This window comes from Somniosus microcephalus, chromosome 5, assembly GCF_052327205.1.
Source record: "Somniosus microcephalus isolate GS21.2 chromosome 5, FLI_Smic_1.0, whole genome shotgun sequence".
Lineage (NCBI taxonomy): Eukaryota > Metazoa > Chordata > Chondrichthyes > Squaliformes > Somniosidae > Somniosus > Somniosus microcephalus.
Window position 1 is genome coordinate 142,710,809 of NC_140991.1, and position 17,619 is coordinate 142,728,427.

Genomic DNA, 17,619 nt, shown 5'->3' on the forward strand with positions numbered 1-17,619 from the left:
ACCCCCAATTCCATGTGCCCTAATTTTGTTCACCAACCTCTTGTGTGGGACCTTATCGAAGGCCTTCTGAAAATCCAAATACTGTACACCACATCTACCGGTTCCCCTTTGTCTACTCCACTAGTTACAACCTCAAAGAACTCCAGTAGGTTTGTCAAACAGGATTTCCCTTTCATAAATCCCAATCTTACTATTCGTTTCTAAGTGCCCAGTTATTGCATCCTTTATAATAGATTCTAGCATTTTCCCAACTACTGATGTGAGGCTAACAGGTCTGTAGTTCCCTGTTTTCTCTCTCCCTCCTTTCTTATAGCGGGGTTACATTTGCTATCCTCCAATCTGCAGGAACTGTTCCAGAATCTATAGAATTTTGGAAGATGACAACCAATGTGTCCAATGGCCACTTCTTTCAAAACCCTAGGATGTAGGTCATCCGGTCCGTGGGCTTTCACGACTTTTAGTCCCATTAATTTTGCTAGTACTGTTTCTTTACTAATAATAATTTCTTTAAGTTCCTCATTCTCATCACACCCTTGGTTTTTTCGTATTTCTGGGAGGTTTTTTGTGTCTTCCTCCGTGAAGACAAAGAATTTATGTAATTTCTCTGGCATTTCCTCATTCCCCATTATAAATTCTCCCATCTGACTGTAAAGGACCTACATTTACCTTTGCCAGTCTTTTCCTTTTCACATACCTATAGAAGCTTTTACAATCCGTTTTCATATTTTTCGCTAGTTTGTGCTCATATTCCATTTTCCCTTTCTTTATTAATTTCTTGGTCCCCCTTTGCTGATTTCTAAAAAGATCCCAATCCTCAGGCTGACCACTTTTTTTCTGGCAACTGTTCACCTTCCTCCTTTGACTTAATACTAGCTTTAATTTCTTTTGTTAGCCATGTTTGGGTCATTTTTCCTTTTGGGTTTTTATGCCCTAGAGGAATATATGTTTGTTGCAAATTATGCATTATGTCCTTGAATGTTAGCCATTGTATGTCCATCTTCATACCTTTTTAGGGTAGTCTCCCAATCTACCATGGCCAACTTGTCCCTCATACCCTTGTAGTTTCCTCTGTTTAGATTGAAGACCTTAGTTTCAGATTGTACTACAGGTAGACTATCCTTTATCCGAACTACTGAAAACCTCGAAAAACCGAAAGTTTTTTCGTTCAGCGTAAGTCGTGCGCACAACATGACCAGAGTGGCGCACGACTTACGCTGAGCAGGGCAGAGGGTCACAGAGTTCCCTCCTGGGCAGGAGATTGCAGGCCGAGCCGGGCAGTGTGAAGGAGGTACCGGGAGAGTGAACCCAACAATACAGCGGCCGGTCCAATAGCTGCAGCGGCCCGTCCGATATTCTTTTCTCACCCATCCCGGCCCGCGGCCCGTCCGATATTCTTTTCTGCCCCCCCACCCGACCCGACCCCCAACCCGTCCGATATTCTTTTCTCCCGACCCAAACCGCGGCCCGTCCGATGTTCTTTTTACCCGAACCGCGGCCGGTCCGATATTCTTTTCTCCCCCCCCCACCCGACCTGATTTGCGGGCCAGCTTAGTAGGAGTCAACCGATATCCGGCTTTCCAGAGAAGCAGGAAGGGGAATGAGACACGGAACAGTCGCAAGAGGTAGCCTGAACTTTAAAAAATTTATATTAAATACAGATTTCCCAGTCTTATAATAATACTTTCTGAAATCCGAAAAATTCCGAAAACCGAAACTCAGCTGGTCCCAAGGCTTTCGGATAAGGGATAGTGTACCTGTACATCACTCAAACTTAATGTAAAATTCAATCATATTATGGTCACTTGTCCCTAAAGGCCCCTTTACCACAAGATTATTGATTAGCTCTTTCTCATTACACAGTACCAGATCCCTGGTTGATTCCTCCACATACTGATCCAGGAAACCATCTCCCATGCATTCCAAGAATTCGTCCTCCACACCATTAGTGGTAATTTTATTTTCCCAGTGCCTTGTCTAAGGCTTTCCTAAAATCCATTGCATCCACTGCATTTCCCCATCTACCTTGTTTCTTACCTCTTCAAAAAATTCTATGGAGTTTGTCAAGCAAGATCCTCACTTTTGAAATCAGTGCTGGCTACTTGTAACTGTTTTCTCTTTATCTGTCTAGGTACGTGGTATTTCATCCCTAATTTAAAGCCTCTAAAAATTTTCCCATCCACAGCTAACTGTCCTGTAATTATCTGGATTGGGGTGTGAATCTCGCCAGACGCCATATTGGTGAGGGCATTAACGCATGCACTGCTAACGTCTGCTTGAAGTATGATTTGACACAAACGATGGCATTTTGGAGCTGAACGCTGAATACGCGTTAAGCAGAAGAGCTGAAGGACTTTTTGTGACTTCAAGGCTTCTACACAAACCAGTTGCTGGCAGATATGGGTGCACGAGTAGGCATTCCCCTTGGAATACAGCATGACTTGGAGAATAAGCAGAGGCCATGCAGAGTGGGACAAGCTGCTGGAAGAGGGAGGAGGTGGGGGGAGAAGGGCTCAGCATGAGGCCATATCCGCCGAGGGTGCTCAGGGAGTAATTCTCCTACATGAACCTTAGTGAGGAACAATGTGTGAGACATCTGCACTTCAGTAAGGACATCCTCACTGAAATCTGTCACCTGCTGCAGCCACAACTGCAATCTTGGAGGAAGGCAAGGACCGCATTGCTAGTGGCTGTGAAGGTGAACAATGAACTTTTATCCATCTGGCTCCTTCCAGCCTGGAGTTGGAGATATTTGCAACATTGCGCAGTTTGCCGCCCACCGTTTGGTAAGGGATGTCACTAAGGCTCTCTATTCAAAGAGAGCTGACTACATTTAATTCTCTCTTGCCAGAGACAAGCAGGCGATTGAGCACGTGGCTTCGCGAGAATTGCAGGCTTCTGCATGGTACATGGTGCCATTGACAGCACGCATATCATTTTGTGGGTGCCGCATGTCAACTATGCCATATACCGGATCCGAAAGGGATTCCACTCAACGTCCAGCTAGTGTGCAACCATAGGTAGCAAATCATGGAGGTCAATGCTCGGTATCTGCGGCAGTCTGCTGTGCTAACTGCAGTTCAGCCACCACGGCGAACTAAAAGGTGGCTACTGGATGACGAGGGCTAGCCACTGACGACATGGCTGATGACTCCGGTGTGCAACCCACGTACACGTGCACAGCACACATATAATGAAAGCCATGCTGCTACACAATAAGTGATAGAGCAGACTGTTGGCATGCTGAAACAACACTTCTGCCTAGACTGCTCTGAAGGAGCACTGCAGTATTCGACAGAGCCAGTGTCAAGATTCGTGGTGGTCTGCTGCATGCTGTATAACCTCGCTATCATGAGGGGACAGCCCTTGCCACCAGCTATACATCAAAGAGCACGAGGGGGGATGGGGGGGAGGAGGAGGAAGGGAGGAGGCAACCTAGACAGCGCCTTTTTGCCTGTGCGGTCAGTGAAGAACTCATTCATGTGCGATGCCAGTAACCTCAAACCCAATTCCCCATTCACCATCAGTCCCACACCTTGCCTTCCCTCTATCACCAACCATCACAGCATCTGTTTGGCTACAATGCAAAAATAAAAGCCACCAGAAAAATAAGCATTCCAAATCAAATCATGCCATATTGCATACAAACGTAAACCCTAGTGCTTTCCCTTCGTTCCTACCTTGCGTGTGCTGTTGCCTGTCCTCGTGCTCCTACACCATGCTACCCCAGTGGCTGCAGCATGCCTGGTGGAAGGCTATTGAATGGAGGAGACTGCTGATAGCCTTGAGCAGCTCTGCGCCTAGAAGGCCTGGCTGCGGACTGTATCGTCTTGGAAAGGGTGGCAGCAGGCAACAGCAAGGGCACTGACTGAGTGGCAGTGCTGGGAGGACAAATGCTGTCGCCCTGAGAGGACAGCAGGTTAGTGCTCCTTGGAGCCACTTCCACTCCCCTGGGGCGGCGCCTTACAATCCTAACAATCTGTTGGACGGATTGCTGGACTGCTGTGACACCCTGCAAGCCCCTTTACACACGGTAATCCACAGCCATGATGGCAACAGCCTGAGCTTGCATGACCGTAAGCTGACCTTGTATGACAGCAGTCTGAGTTTCAACTGCAGCACTCAGACATTGGGTGGCTGCTGCTTGTGCTGCAATGGAAGCCAAGTCAACGGCCATCAGACGCTGCATCATGAAATAAAAACAGAAAATGCTGGAGATACTGAGCAGGTCAGGCAGCATCTGTGAAGAGAGAAACCGAGTTAACGTTTCAGGTCGATGATCTTTTGTCAGAACTGGAAAAAAGCAGGAAATGGAACAGATTTTTAAGCAAATGTAGGGGCTGGGAAATGGGGGAGGGGATGAAAGAACAAAAGGGAAGGTCTGTGATAGGATAGAAGGCAGGAGAAGTTAAGAGATGCTGCATCATGGTTGGCTCCACAAGTGTGCTAATGGAGTTGACCACCTCTTCCAAACTGGAAAGGATGGGCTCCATGCTCTGTGCAAAGCCCTGTGCCAAGTTGGTGCCGGACTCCTCCATGCTCCTTGACATTTCATGCAGGCTTTCTGGCAGGCTTCCCAATGCACCAAACATTTCATTCACCCTTCTTCTGTAGCCTACCCTATCGAAGTGCTCATCTGAGTCCTCTGCAGCAGAATTCGTGTGTGACCTCGCCCTCCAGTGAGCTGGCACCTGCACTATCCTTGTCCCCAGCTCTGGCTGCAGGCCACTCGTGCCTGGCATCTCACCATGTGCAGATCGCGCCTTTCTTATCCGCTAAATTACGTGCAATGTCAGTATCTGAGCTGATAGCTGCGAGTGTGAAATCGAGTGACTGTGTCTCTTCATCATCACGGTCGTCTTGCTATTCCTCCACTGTGTGGTCATGTTGCACTTGGATATCTGAAAGGATAATGGCACAAGGTTAAGGTGGGGGGTGGGTGCGTGGAGGGGCGGAAGTAAGAGCTGCATGCTTACACCATCTGCAACTTGTAAATCTGAAGAGATTTGGGATGAGAGGGTAGTGGGATGTGAGAAGGAGGATTAAGTATGAGATACCGTCATCTTAGATGGTTTAAGCCCTGTGGTTGGCCACAACCTTAGCAATGGCTATCCCAATAATGGCTAGCACCGTCTCCTCCATGTGGGTTAGGACATGCAGGCGTGCCTGTCCCCTGCCGGTTAGCTCCTGCTGCCTCCGGTTGTGCACCATCTTGCCCTCCAAGAGAGAGGGAAGTGTGTCAGTAGGTGTCATGCAATCTGGTTGAGTGATGTGGCAGTAATGGATGCAGTGTGTACAACCTGTGAGATGTGGGTGTGTGGCTTGCAGCAGTGCTAAGTGTGTGAGGCTAAGTTTAAGCTATGAATGCTAGGTAATAAATCCTGATTTGATCGAGATTTTTGGTAGGTGAGTGATGGGGGTGTGGTGAATTGAGCAGTGTTTGAGGCTAATGGTGCAGTTGCTGGGATGTGGCATTTGAAGATGCATTCACCGACCTTGACCACTCGTGTGAGGTCATTGCACTTCATGCGGCATTGCATCCAGGTCCAGCATATTAAATCATTTGGACATCAAGATGAGAGAGGGAGATTTTTGTTTACTAATTTTAAAAATCAACAACTGTTTGGATTTATATTGAGGTCAGAAAAGGTCATTTTAAACTTCAAGCAAGAAATGTCTAGCAGTTCTGTTGAATGAGAATTAATAGCCTCTTTGAACATGCAGCTGTTCAATGAAAGACATTTGTTCACACTATACTGTTTTTGCCTAATTTCAAAGCAATCATGGTACAGGTTTTCTACATACAATCTCTTGTATGTCTGAACTTAATATGCAATCACAGTTGGAAATAATTTGTTACAATTTATCATGCTATGAAATGACTGAGGGTAAGTAGAGGGCGTGAAATTCCGTTAGGCCCCGTTTGGGGGCGGTAACTGAGTTAAGGCTGGACATTCAGCGCCCGACACAAAAGTATCATCCTGGCCGCTAAAAAATTCGGCTTACCGCTCACACGGAGTGGTGCGCAATCTCGGGCGCTCCACTTCCTGGTGGGGCGCCACACTCCGTGGAGAGCTGCCATGTTTCAACACCCCTCCCGTTCAGTTAAAGGGGAGGGCCGTTGCGCACTCTGCAGGGCCTCCGATGACTCGCATTAGACCAGCAGGGGAGTATGATGCCGCGGGCGCAGCCCGGCACCAAGACGCGGTGTCGGGCTGCACGATGGCGGCCAGGACCATGCCACAGCCCACCACAGAGAGCCGACCTGGAGGTCGGCCATAAAAAGAAAATGGCGGCGCGTGTCGCGGCCACACCTCCCCTTTTAAATACCGACCCGCGAGTGGAGGTCAGCCCGGTTTGTGACCGGTGAGGCTGGAGCTGACAATGCCCGTGGCAGCCTCGTGGGCGCAGCTGAAATACCGCCGCGGTGCACGGCGATGACGTCCTCGCCAGCGGCCCGTGGCACTGCAGGCACGGGTGCGGTGCTATCGGGTAGCGCCTCGGCAACGCCCTGCCGAATTTCTTGGGAGGCGCTTTTTTCGCACCCCCTCCTCCCTGCGATAAGTCCTTTGTGCCCCGTTAGTGTCCCCGGAAGCGCTAAGGGCAGGCGCAGCGGAGCCGAATTTCTAGACCAGAGCCTTCAATTCACGTTTTAAAAAAAAAAAAAAAAAAATTGTCATTAATAGATTGCTGTTATCAAAGTGGAAAAGATTGGGTCATTAGAAATGTGGTGCTTGCAGAAAAATGACATTGATCATTGGACAGCATACAATATCTGTGGTATTCTCTGGAGATGAGGCCAGCATGTTGGAGCAACTCATGACATTTCCCCCATCTGTAGGTTGTAATATAGGCAGGAGGAACAACACATTAAAATTGATACATGTCTCAACTATGCATCTTTTTAAATGGTTTGCTGTTTATTATGACTGCCTACATAACTTCTGTTTTTTTTGATAAGACGTTTTGTTGGGCCCAGAGACCTTTTATTGCAACAAATTCATCAATTGTATTCCAGAATCTAGTAATTGAATGTCAATGCAACTACATGCAAATGATGAAATTACAAACATTTTTAAAATTCACATGGTGCTTTAAAAGAGAATACCAGCATAGTTTTATTATTTAAATTTGAACAAGCGCCTCTCAGAATGCAATGCGTTTTTAATGGTTTATTGTACGGTCTTTCGCTGCTCAGTCTGTTGTACTACAGTTGTACTTCCAATGACCTCTGTCCCAGGAGTACAGAATAATATGCATAAATCTAATGAACACTCTAGTACAATAAAAAAAAGGACAAAGACTATGTTGAAGACTTTTGACTTGGACAAAGCAAAGTCAATTTATAGGAGAAATTAAAGAGTTGTATATTGGAACATTATCACCACGATACTTAAAATATTTTTCAACTATTTAAAAACATTGCTTCCTAAAATGTCGGAAGGGTCATGAAGCCATGAATGTTCATAGTTAAAGTACTACTGATTCTATTGCTGACCACTCTCCGTGTTGCTTGAGTAAATTGTCGCTCAGTTGAGTACTTAAGTTTTGTTTGCTGTTTCTGAATTGTAGCATGTATTTATTTCTATTAGAATATAAATAAATGGTCTGAGTTTTTTATTTTCCAACAAGAGAAATCGCTGTATCATGAGGGTATTGCATGACTATAATGCAGTGGAGTTCAAATAACCTCTCAAACCATAGCATGAAATTTGAACAATTTGTGGAAGTTATCTGAACCCTGTGTTTGGATTACCGCTTTCAATTCTCGCCCACTTAATTGTTTTTATAATTACGTTGATAGATCTCCCATATAATTACTCCGTGTGTAGTCTAGCACTACTGATGTCCTCTATCCCATGGTAGTTTAAATGTATCAGTGGATTTTCTCATTACTACAGGTTAGAAATTTATTGAAGTAATTCCGCACATAACTGAAATGAAGTAGAAGTATCATGCACGTTACTGATACTGAAAGATACAGGTCTCAAATACTGTATTTATAATACAATTTACCTACTACTTTAGAAAACTTGTTCAAAATGCAAGTAATTTTGCTATTATCTCAGAACATCTTGTTCTGATCTATTTTTATTTTTATATATTTGCACTCTTCCTGTTCATCACACCACACTTAATCATAGCTGAAATCCTAGATAAATTTTCTGTGATATTTGTAGCTGACTTTCTCATGTGCACCTTTTACTTTGCCTTCTATACAAATGGGGAAGACATATAATTGTTGTACAGATGTTTTCTTTTTCAATTTAACATGAATTCAAAGATAAATTTTAATCAGCCACTCCTCAGCCAGAGAAATAAAACCAACTCATGGAATAAGAAAAACTGGAAACAACAGGATAGCTCATGATCTAACAGCCCCAGGATCTCCACTCCCATTCCCTGTCCAACGATATCTTGCTTCTACTGCTATTGCTCCCTCTCCGGTTTCTGATATCCTTCAGTTCCTGCTCACCTTTTCTACCTCAACCATTCTCCTGTGAGGCCCTCCACAACAGTCCGAACTAGTAACACCACCAGAACCAAATACCAGTTACAACTTGTCATGGCATTTAGCATATTGTGTATAGTATATGTTGCCAGTATGTGTTGTACATGGAATATTTTTACACCCTGGAATACAGTGTCTTATGGATAACCCTGGCAGTTGGTGCCGTTTATGCTTCCTTTAAAAATATTCTTATGTAGGTGCTTGACACTTTTTGCCTTATTCTTGTTGTTCTCCTCTCCCAGGGTAACTGACCACATACCTTTCTAGCTTTGTGCTTGTACTTACGTGATGCGTGTTTCAGGAATAGTTTTCTTTTGTTGCTTGTTTTTGGCAGAGTGCTTTTGTTAGAAACCTATTTATTAGTAAAAGTAAGGAGAATAGAAGCAACTAATGTGATTTGCAATGCATTAATAAAATTGCAACCTTTGTCCTTTTTATGGAAGTGATAAAGTATCTTGCGTGCTGCTTCATCTTCATGGCATCATTGTAATCCATGCGCTCCTCCAATTCTGGCCTCTTGCGCTTTGCCGATTTTAATCGCACCACCAGTGGCGGCCGTGCCTTTTAGCTGATGAGGCCCTAAGCCCTGGAATTCCCTCCCTACACCTCTCGGCATCTCTAGCTCGCCTCTCTCCTTTAAGATGCTCCATAAAACTTACCTCTTTGACCATTCTTGGTCACCTGTCCTAATATCTCCTTATGTGGATAGCATGTTTCAGGAGGTAGTCACCCCACAGCTAAGGAGTGTGCAGGCAGTGAGGGAATGGGTGACCTCCAGACAGAAGAGGAGGACCCGCAGGTAGTGCAGGAATCCCCTGAGTGCATCTTACTCTCCAACCAGTATTTGGTTCTGAGTACTGGTGAGGGTGATGGTTCCTCTGGGGAGTACAGCCAGAGCCAAGTCCGTGGCACCACGGGTGGCTCAGCTGTACGGTGGGGAGGAAGAAGAGTGGGAGAGCAATAGTGGTAGGGGATTCGATAGTTAGGGGAGCAGATGGGCGTTTCTGCAGTCACAGACGTGACTCCAGGATGGTATGTTGCCTCCCTGGTGCCAGGGTTAAGGATGTCTCTGAGGGGGGAGGGAGGGTGAGCAGCCAGAGGTCGTGGTCCATATTGGTACCAACGACATAGGTAGAAAGAGGGATGAGGTCCTGCAGGCAAATTTTAGGGAGCTAGGAAAGGGATTAAAAAGCAGGACCTCAAAGGTAGTAATCTCTGGATTACTTCCCGTGCCATGTGCGAGTGGGTATAGAAATAGGAGGATGGAGCAGATGAATGCGTGGCTGGGGAGATGGTGCAGGAGGGAGGGCTTCAGATTCCTGGGGCATTGAGGCCGATTCTGGGGGAGGTGGAACCTGTACAGGCCGGACCGGTTGTACCTCAACAGGGCCAGAGCCAATATCCTTGCGGGGAGGTTTGCTAGTGCTGTTGGGGAGGGTTTAAACTAATTTGGCAGGGGGATGAGCACCAGGATGTAACCTTAGAAAGGGGAAATCAAGTGCTCAAAGGATTGGGAGAGGTAGAGAGCACTAAAGTAAGAAATGGTAAGGTATTAGGTGGGGTCAAACTAAGAGAGAATACAGAATGGTCTAAGATGGGTTTGCAGTGTATGTATGTGAACACAAGAAGTTCAGTGAACAAGGTAAGTGAGCTGGAAGCACAAATAGCTACATGGGAATATGATTTTGTGGCAATAACTGAGACCTGGCTCAAAAAAGGACAAGATTGGGTATTAAATATTCTTGGTTATAAGGTGTTCAGGAAAGATAGGAGGTGGTGTGGCCGTATTGGTTAAGGAGAATGTTATAGTGCTGGAGAGGGAGGATGTCCTGGAGGGGTCAAGGACAGAATCTACATGGCTAGAGTTAAGAAATAATAGAGGTGCCATTACACTACTAGGTGTATTCTATAGACCACCAAATAGTGAGAAAGATATGGAGGAGCAAATTTGCAGAGGTGCAAGAGCTATAGTGTTGTAATAATGGGGGACTTCAACTATCCTAATATAGACTTGGATTGTAATAGTGTAAAGGGGAAGAATTTCTGAAGTGTGTTCAAGAGAATTTTCTTGATCAGTATGTTTCTGGCCCGATGAGGGAGGAGGCATTGCTGGATCTGGTTCTGGGGAATGAGGTAGGTCAATTGGAGCAAGTGTCAGTAGGTGAACATTTAGGGAACAGTGATCATAGTATCAAGGTTTAGATTAGCTATGGAAAAGGACAGGGAGCAATCTAGAGTAAACATTTTTAACTGGGGGAAGGCCAATTTCAGGGGGAAGAGAACAGACCTGACCCGGGTAAACTGGAATCAAAGATTGGCAGGCAAAACTGTAATGGAACAATGGACTGCCTTTAAAGAGGAAATAGTTCAGGTACAGTTGAGGTACATTCCCACTAGGGGGAAAGGCAGGGCAACTAAAGTCAGGGCTTCCTGGATGACGAAACTGAGAGAATATGATGAAGCAGAAAAAGAGTTTGTATGACAGATGTCAGGTTGCAAATGCATCTGATAATCAGGTTGTATATAGAAAGGCCAGAGGAGAAGTGAAAAAGAAAATAAGAGGGGCAAAGAGAGGGTATGACAATAGAATGGCAGCTAACATAAAAGGTAATCCAAAAGTCTTCTACAGGCATATAAATAGTAAGGGGAGGGGTGGGGCTGATTAGGGACCAAAAAGGAAACCTATGCATGGAGGCAGAGGGTATGGCTGAGGAACTAAGCGAGTACTTTGCATCTGTCTTCACCAAGGAAGAGGATGCTGCCATAGACATAGTGAAGGACGAGGTAGTGGAGACACTTGATAGGATAAAAATTGATAAAGAAGAGGTATTAGAAAGGCTGGCTGTACTTAAAGTAGATAAAATCACCAGGAGCAGATAGGATGCATCCTAAGATGCTGAGGGAATTGAAGGTGAAAATCACGGCAGTACTGGCCGTAATATTCCAATCCTCCATAGATATGGGGGTGGTGCCAGAGGACTGGAGAATTGCAAATGTTACACCATTGTTCAAAAAAGGGTGTAAAGATCAACCCAGCAACTACAGGCCAGTCAGTTTAACCTCCGTAGTAGGGAAGCTTTTAGAAACTGTTAATTTTGTCCCTGATTACTGTCACTTGGATAGGTGTGGATTAATTAAGGAAAGCCAGCACGGATTTGTTAAAGGCAAATCAAGTTTAACCAACTTGATCGAGTTCTTTGATGAGGTAACAGAGAGGGTTGATGAGGGTATTGCGGTTGATGTAGTGTACATGGATTTCCAATAGGCGTTCGACAAAGTGCCACATAATAGGCTTGCCAGCAAAGTTGAAGCCCATGGAATAAAAGGGACAGTGGCAGCACGGATACGAAATTAGCAAAGTGACAGGAAACAGAGAGTAGTAGTGAATGGTTGGTTGTTTTTCGGACTGGAGGAGGGTACACAGTGGTGTTTCCCCAGGGATTGGTTCTAGGACCACTGCTTTTCTTGATGTATATTAATGACTTGGACATGGGTGTACAGGGCACCATTTCAAAATTTGCAGATGGCACAAAACTTGGAAGTATAGTCAACAGTGAGGAGGCGAGTGATAGACTTCAGGAAGTCATACAGGCTGGTGAAATGGGTGGACATGTGGCAGAAAAGTGTGAAGTGATACATTTTGGTAGAAAGAATGGGGAGAGGACATATAATCTAAATGGTACAATCCTAAAGGGGGTACACGAACAGAGAGACCTGGGGGTATGTGTGCACAAATCATTGAAAATTGCAGGGCAGGTTGAGAAAGCAGTTAGAAAGGGTTACGGGATCTTGAGCTTCATAAGTAGAGGTATAGAGTACAGAAGTGTGGAAATTATGATGAACCTGTATAAAATACTGGTTTGGCCTCAACTGGAGTATTGTGTCCAATTCTGGGCACCACACTTTTTAGGAAGGATGTGAATGCCTTAGAGAAGGTGCAGAAAAGATTTACGAGAATGATTCCAGGAATGAAGGACTTCAGTTACGTTGATAGATTGGAGGAGCTGGGGTTCTTCTTGGAGCAGAGAAGATTGAGAGGAGATTTGATAGAAGTGTTCAAAATCATGAGGGGCCTGGACAGAGTAGATAGAGAGAAACTGTTCCCATTGGCAGAAGGGTTGAGAAGCAGAGGACACAGATTTAAGGTGATTGGCAAAAGAACCAACGGTGATGTAAGAAAAAACTTTTTTATGCAGTGAGTGGTTAAGATCTGGAATGCACTGCCTGAAAGGGTGGTGGAGTAAGACTCAATCTTATCTTTCAAAAGGGAGTTGGATAAGTATCTGAAGAAAAAAAAATTACAGGGCTACGGGGAAAGGGCAGGGAGTGGGACTACCTGAGGTGCTCTTGCAGAGAGCCGGCAGGGGCTCGATGGGCTGAATGGCCACCTTCCGTGCTGTAACCATTCTATGATATGTAGCTCGGTGTCAAATTTTGTTTGATAATGCTCCAATGAAGCACTGTGAAACATTTCACTGTGTTAAAGGTACTACAGTATATACAGGGTAAATGCACATTGTTGGTGATGCGACTCAACATGTGTTTGACATTTTTGTGTTCTGTAGTCCTGTAACTGCCCACTTCAACACTTGTAATTCCTGTCACTACTGATGAGCTTTATAACAATGCTAACTTTCAATCATCCCGCTCTGCTATTTCCAATTTCATCCTGTCAGACATCAGATTGACTGCCAGTTAAAACTGAGTCAAAATAACAGGTATGATTTTAATGTAATATACTGCCATTGTATTCTGACTGCGCTCACTCATGTGATGCATTTTGGAAGGAAGAATGGGGAGAGGCAATATAAACTAAATGGTACAATTCTAAAGAGGGTGCAGGAACAGAGAGACCTGGGAGTTTATGTACACAAATTTTTGAAGCTGGCAGAAAAAGTTGATAAGGCTGTTAAAGCATATGAAATCCATGGGTTTATAAATAGAGGCATTGAGTACAAAAGCAAGGAAGTTATGGTAAAACTTTATAAATCACTGTTTAGGCCTCAGCTGGAGTATTGTGTTCAATTCTGGGCACCACACTTTAGGAAGGATGTCAAAGCCTTGGAGAGGGTGTAGAGGAGATTTACTAGTATGGTACCAAGGATGAGAGACTGGAGAAGCTGGGATTGTTCTCCTTAGAGCAAAGAAGGTTAAGGGGAGAATTAATGGAGGTGTTCAAAATTATGAAGGGTTTTGATAGAGTAGATAGAGAAATTGTTTCCACTGATAGGAAGGTCAGTAACCAGAGGACCCAGATTTAGGGTGCAGTAATTAGCAAAAGAACCAGAGGGGACATGAGAAATAGTTTTACACAGTGAATTGTTATGATCTGGAATGTATTACCTGAAATAGTGGCAGAAGCAGATTCAATAGTAACTTTCAAAAGGGGATTTGATAAATATTTGAAGGGGAAAATTTTGAACGACTGGGGAAGTGCAGGGGAGTGGGACTAATTAGATAGCTCTTTTAAAGTGCTGGCACAAGCTCGATGGGCTGAATAGCCTCCTGTGCTGTACTGTTTTATGTGACTGGTTACTGTCACAGGAACTGATTATTCAGTTCAGCCAGCTGTTCTAGAGTACCTCACTGATGCTTCAGATTTTATTCCATTGCTTACTGCATCTGTAGCAAAAGTCTTCAGCCCCAGGAAGTGGTTGGAGAAATTGGTCAACTTGTGAAGTTGGTATCTCCCATTACAGGGGCTATCATGGCTGACAGGACTTCCATACAGTGAATTGCCATGTGGTGTACAAGAGATGGATTTTGACTTTGACATCTGAGCAGGGTTCTAATGGGTGAACTGATGGCTTGAGCAGGTTTTACTCAGAAATTATACGGCTTTCTGTAAGTATTGTATTCCGAAGTGTGTGTTTATATTGGATAGCATGCAAGATTGAATATATGAAAAAAATAGTGAAGGATTATTAATGTCCTCTGAACGGATTCCAACTTGTGTTCTTAAAAAGTGCACAGCTGGTCGGGGATTTATTCTACTGTGGTACTAATGTCTCAGGCATATTATTTCTAAATATAGGTAAGGAAAATTACCAGCTAGGCACGTATGTGGTTGTAAAGTTGAAACAATCTGAGGCGAGTCCGATTTACTGTGGCCATCTGTAATCATCAACCTGAAGGTTCACAACATTGTGTCAGGATATGCTATTGTTTTTTGAGTGTTTTCAGCATATCTACTGTACTATTTATATTCAACATCCCAAACAGTTTCAGTTTTGTACTAAAACTGTTAAAATGTTTAATTCTAAATTACTTGGCAGTCTGAATAGCAACATCCTGTTGCTAGTTGGGAAAGTGTTCCAAATGAACTGTTTTTGGCATTGGGGCTTTTCTTTAAAGAAAGTATTTTTAAGGGTGAGGTCATATCCTAAAATGTAGCCTGTTACAGTACTCTGAACTATAAGGCCATCCTGACTTTTGGCTATGTGCAAAAACATTTGTTTTGCTGGAAATGACATGCTGGTGCTCATGTAGCAATTTACAAGGCACAATGAAAGAAGTATACTTAAGGTAATGCCAAAAGACTAATTTCACTATTGCAATTAACAATGTAGGACGTTGAAATGAATGACGATTTTAACTTTTGGGGGCGGGGGGAGGAACAGGGGGTTGAAAATCGCATCTGGAGGATCACCGCACCCTTCCCGTACCATTCCTGCCCACCACCATTTTAACTTGCCAGTTTCTGGCCGTGTGTTGGCCAGGACAATGGGAGAATAGTGCCATGGATCTTTCACATCCACCTGAGGAAGTTGGTTTGATGTCTCGTCCGAAAGATGGTAGCACTGACGGTGCAGCACTCCTGCATTAAAGTCCCCACTGCTTATAGCGGGCGCGTTTGTGTGAACGGGATTTATCCGTTATAACGTGGTAGTGCATATATAAGTTGTCACTCATTAGCATTTGCAGCTTCCTCAATCGCTACCTGAACAAATCTCCTTACTGCCGAATCATAGGCCTGACCAAGGACTTATTATTTCAGTCCTTTCCAGCTTTCCCCCCATTTTCTTTGGAGGTGTTGCTCTCCAGCGTCCAAGGACCCATCTCTGTACTGCCCCAATTGAAATCAGACTAAGGTTGTCTTTTCACTATCCTTTTGTTGTCTCACATGGGAAACATAGCTGAATACAATATATTAACAAATACTAAACAGCGATGCTTCATAATCTGAATAGCGACAGGCAAGCCCTTCACTAAGGTGGAGGAACTGAATTACATCATCGGGCATGGCATCAGATTAGAAATCAGAATTTCAGTAAATATTTCTTAGAATGTTTTTTTTGGACTATTTAATTTTCCAGCATATTACACATGGGGTGCTGCAAAGGGAGTATAATGTATACCTTCTGTTTAATTCTCTGACTTTTTATATATATATAGGTATATATGTGTAATGGAGAACAATGAGATATATTTTCTTGTGTACTTCACTCATCCAATATCACAGTAAGCACAGCTATTGCTGGCCAAAATAAACGGAGCACTTAAAACGCTATAACGTTAATACTGATTGGGCACTGCAGAGCGACAACTCCAAAAGAGAAGGGGGAAAGCCGTTGATTGCTTTTTGGTCGATTTAAGCGACTGCCCATTTTGAACATGGACGCTTTAAGTGGTGGGGACTGTACTATATTGAAGTGTTGGTCTGGATTATCTACTTGTCTCTGGAGTGGTTCTTAAACCCACAACCTTCTGACTCAAGTGCTAAGGCTGACTAGAGAACATGTTCAAGAACTTTGGAGAGGAAAGGGAGGTTGCAAAGATGGAGGGGTCGAGAGTTGTTTTTTGCGGATGGGGTGGTGACTGCGGATGGGACAGCACCTGAGGAGATGTAACAATTTACAACATCAGCTAGCAGAGGAGCCAAGAAGGGAAGTTGGGTGGCCTGCAATTTTGTGAGAATAGGGTTAAGGGAGCAGAAAATGGGTCTCGTGGACAAGATGAGGACAGATGGGAGAGAAACGAGAGAAGAATGTGGGATCAGCGCTCGGCAGGGAAGGCCCGAGTGAGAGGTTTGGCTTGGTGAGCAAGGGAAAGGGGGGAGAAGTAGCAGAGGCAGCTGAACATACAGTCTCAGTTGTAATGATATAGAGGTCTATGAGCTCTATATAGAGGTCTATGAGCTCTTTGTATTTGTTATTGGAGGTAGAGGGGACAGGGGAAAGTGGTTTAAGGAGATGGTTGGTATTGTAAAAAAGAAGCTGGTGGTTATCTTTCATCTTCAGGGCGTTCCTGAAGTAGTGTGCAGTTTTGGCAAAGGAGTGTGAGGCCCGATAGCCCTTGAATATGGTCCAGCTAGATCTGATGATGGATGGCTAAACCATTTGTGTGTTAGATATGCTCAAATCGTCACCCTTTGGACTTGAGGGAGCAAAAATGGAGGCTATACGGGGGATCGATTGGGATGGGAGAGAGTAAAGATTTTGCTGACAGCAGGAATTGCCATGTAGATAGACATCTGCAGAAGAATTGTGGTGAATGGAGGGCCAAAGACATGGAAACATAGAAACATAGAAGATAGGAGCAGGAGTAGGCCATTCGGCCCCTTGAGCCTGCTCCGCCATTCAATGAGATCACTGCTGATCATCCAAATTCAGTACCCGGTCCCTGCCTTCTCCCCATATCCCTTGATCCCTTTAGCCTTAAGAAATATATCCAACTCCTTCTTGAATATATTTAATGAACTGGCCTCCACCGCCCTCTGTGGCAGAGAATTCCACAGTTTCACCACTCTGGGTGAAGAAATTCTTCCTCATCTCAGTCCTAAATGGCTTACCCCTTATCCTTAGATTATGACCCCTAGTTCTGGACTCCCCGGCCATCGGGAACATCCTTCCTGCATCTAGTCTGTCCAGGCCTGACAGAATTTTATAGGTTTCGATGAGATCCCCTCTCAATCTTCTAAACTTCAGTGAGTACAAGCCCAATCGACACAATCTCTCCTCATACGTCATTCCTGCCATCCCAGGGATCAACCTGGTGAATCTTCGCTGCACTCCTTCCATGGCAAGAACATCCTCAGATAAGGCGACCAGAACTGCACACAATACTCGAGGTGTGGTCTCACCAAGGCCCTGTAGAACAGCAGCAACACA

The 17,619-nt window shown here is 44.5% G+C and overlaps 1 protein-coding gene across 16 annotated transcripts in view; it reads left to right on the forward strand.

The window, feature by feature from the left end:
• The window catches only part of ppp1r9a (protein phosphatase 1, regulatory subunit 9A), a 472,949-nt gene that overhangs the window by 47,853 nt on the left and 407,477 nt on the right, over positions 1 to 17,619 (forward strand). The window lies entirely within an intron of this gene.